The sequence below is a fragment of the Mobula hypostoma genome, chromosome 8, assembly GCF_963921235.1.
Source record: "Mobula hypostoma chromosome 8, sMobHyp1.1, whole genome shotgun sequence".
Taxonomy (NCBI): domain Eukaryota; kingdom Metazoa; phylum Chordata; class Chondrichthyes; order Myliobatiformes; family Myliobatidae; genus Mobula; species Mobula hypostoma.
This window is the reverse complement of record NC_086104.1, coordinates 125,810,795-125,814,087: the sequence shown is the minus strand read 5'-3', so window position 1 is coordinate 125,814,087 and position 3,293 is coordinate 125,810,795.

Genomic DNA, 3,293 nt, shown 5'->3' with positions numbered 1-3,293 from the left:
ACCGCTATTTAGAACAGAGATGAAAGGTGGGGCGGGGGGTTGGTGAATCTGTGGAATTTGTAGACACAGGCAGCTGTGGATGCCAGGTGGTTGAGTGTATTTAAGGTGGAGTGTATACATTTTGGTTGATTAAACACTCTTATTTGTTTAAATTATTTGTTACAGGTTATGTGTATAAATACGTGAATTGCACATGTCACCATGGGATATGTGCCCACCTCGCTTGGTTAGACCTGCATCCATGATTTCCATGTCTTCCTTTGAATTAGGTTAATGTTCTCAAGGTACAAAACATAATTGTGGCAACAAGGTATTTTTAAAATGAACCTGAGATGGCTACCAACCTGTTGAGGCACAGTGAGATATTCAAACAAAAAAAAAAGTAGCAAAGAGGTGATCGAGTTAGAAAAAAAGTAGTGTAGCATGTGTTCTCCAGAAGGTAAGACACGATCAAACAAGAGACAACAAGCTGTGCAAACATATAAAGAAGGTAATATAATAATAAGCAATAAATATTGAGAACCTGAGATGACGAGTCTTTAAAACTGATTGTGGGGTCATTTCAATGATAGGGCAAGTGAAGATGAGTGAAGTTATTCCCTTTGATTCAAGAGCCTGATGGTTGAGGGGTAATAGCTGTTCCTGAACTGGATGGTGTGAGTTCTGAGGCTCCTGTCACTTCTTCCTGGTGGTAGCAGTGAGAAGAGAGCATGGGTTTGGTGGTGGGATTCCTGATGACGGACGCTGCTTTTCAGCAACAAGATGTGCTCAATGGTTTGGATAGATTTACTCATGAGGGACTGGGCTAAATTCACTACTTTTTGTGGGCTTTTCCATTCAACATCATTGGCGTTTCCATATCAGGCCATGGTGAGGCAAATCAATGTGCTGTCCACCACACACCTGTAGAAGATTGTCAAACTTTTTGATGACATGCCAAATGTTTGCAAATTTCGAAGAAAGTAGAGGTGCTGCTATGCTTTCTTTGTAATGACACTGACCTGTTGGACCCAGGACAGATCCTCAGAAATAATGACACCAAGGAACTTAAAGTGCATGACCCTGTCCACCTCTGATCCTCTGATGAGGACTGGCTCATGGACCTCTGGTTTCCTTCTCTTCCGCTCCTTGTCTTGCTGACATTGAGTAAGAGGTTGTTGTTATGGCACCACTCGGCCAGATTTTCAATCTCCCTCCTATATGTTGATTCATCACCACCTTTGAATTGGCCTACCACAGTGGTGTCCTCAGCAGACTTGAATATGGCATTGGAGCTGTGCTTAACTACGCAGTCATAAGTGTGAAGCGAGTAGAGCAGGGGATTAATCACACGGCCTTGTGGGGCACCTGTGCTGATGGAGATTGTGGAGAAGATGGTGTTCCCAATGTAAGGGTCTGTAAACAAGGAAACTGAGGCCAAAACCTTGACTGATTAGTTTTGAGGGGAAGATGACGTTGAATGCTGAGCTGTAGCCAATAACGAGCATCCTGATGTATGCATCTTTCCTGTCCAGATGTTCCAAGATTGAGTGACAAGCCAATAAGATGGTCTCTGCTGTGGACCATTTGCTCTGATAGACAAACTGGAGGGACCCAAGTTGTTTCTCAGGCAGGAGTTGATATGCTTCATCACCAATCTCTGAAAACACTTCATCACTGTGGATGAAAAATCTTCATTTTGAGGCAGGTTACCACTTTCTTCTTGGGCACCGGTATAAGTGCAGTCTGCTTGAAGCAGGTAGGTAACTCAGACTGCCGAAGCAGGAGGTTAAAGATCTCCGTGAACACTTAAGTCAGTTAATCAGCACAGGTATTTAGTACTTGGCCAGTACCTCGTCTCCGCTGAATGCTTTTTTGGGGGTTCACCCTCCTGACGGCCTCTTGCACAACAGCCTCAGAGACTGAAATCACAGTATCCGAGGGCTGTGGGAGTTTGTGATGTTTCCTCCATATTTCGATGGTCAAAGCGAGCGTAGAATGCATTGAGCTCATCTGGAAATGAAGCCCTATTGTCACCCATGTCACTTGATTTAATGTTATAAGAGCTGATAGCATTCAAGACCTGCCACAACTGTCGAGCATCCTTCACTGATTCAAGTTTAGTCCAGAATTCCCACCTTGCCCGCGAGATGACTTTCGTATCTAGACCTCTTGTAAATTTCTTTGTCACCAGTTTTTTATTTCATTTTCATTTTTGTTCTGTTTAAGAGTTAATTTTAATTCCCTGAACAAGGGATCTCTGAAGTACAAATTGTATCTGTGAATGTTGGGCTGGTACTACAGGAGACGGCAGATTCTGGAAGCAGATCTACATCACTGAGAGCAAGGCAACTGCTTCCCTCCATCAGTCCTTGTTCTTTGGATCCCCCATTTATGAGATTTTAATTCTCCTCCCCATTCCCACACTGACTTGCTTTTCTGTGGTTCCCTCTTCTGATAGGATCAACATAAACTTCAGGAACTGCATAAATTACAGGGGGAATCTTAATCAGCTGAAGAAGTGGGCTGTGAAATGGAGCTGAAGACAAGGAGACGCAGGAGCAGAATTAGACCCATTAAGTCTGCTCCACCATTTCATCCTGGCTGATTCAGTTTCCTCTCAGCCCATACTGCCTTCTCCCCGTAACCTTTCACATGCTGACTAATCAAGAACGTATCACACTGTACCTCAAATATACCCGATGATCTGGCTTCCACAGCTGCCTGTAACAGTGAATTCCACAGGTTCACCATCATCTGGCTGAAGAAACTCCCCCTCATCTCCGTTCTAAATGGAAGTTCCTCTATTCTGAGGTTGCTCCCTCTGGTCCTAGACTCTCCTGCTATAGGAAACATCTTCTACATCACCACCCTATCCAAGCCATTCAACAGCTTTCAATGAGAAACCCATTGCGTTCTTCTAAACTTCAGTGAATACAGGCCCAGATCTATCAAACACTCCTCAATGATAAGCCTTTCATTCCCGGAATCATTTACATGAACCTCTTTTGAATCCTCTCTAATTCAGCACAAAACTGCTCACAATCCTCCAAGTGTGGCCTCACCAGTACCTCAGCATTACATTCTTACTTTGATATTCTAGTCCTCTCAAAATGAATATGAACGTTGCATTTGACTTCCTCACCACCGACTCAGTCTGCAAGTTAAATGTTAGGGAATCCCACACGAGGACTCCCGAATCCCTTTGTAGTTCGGATTCTTGAATTTTCTCCTCATTTAAAAAAATAGTTTATGCTTTTATTCCTTTTCCAAGGTATATGATCATCCATTTCTCAACACTGTAATCCATCTGC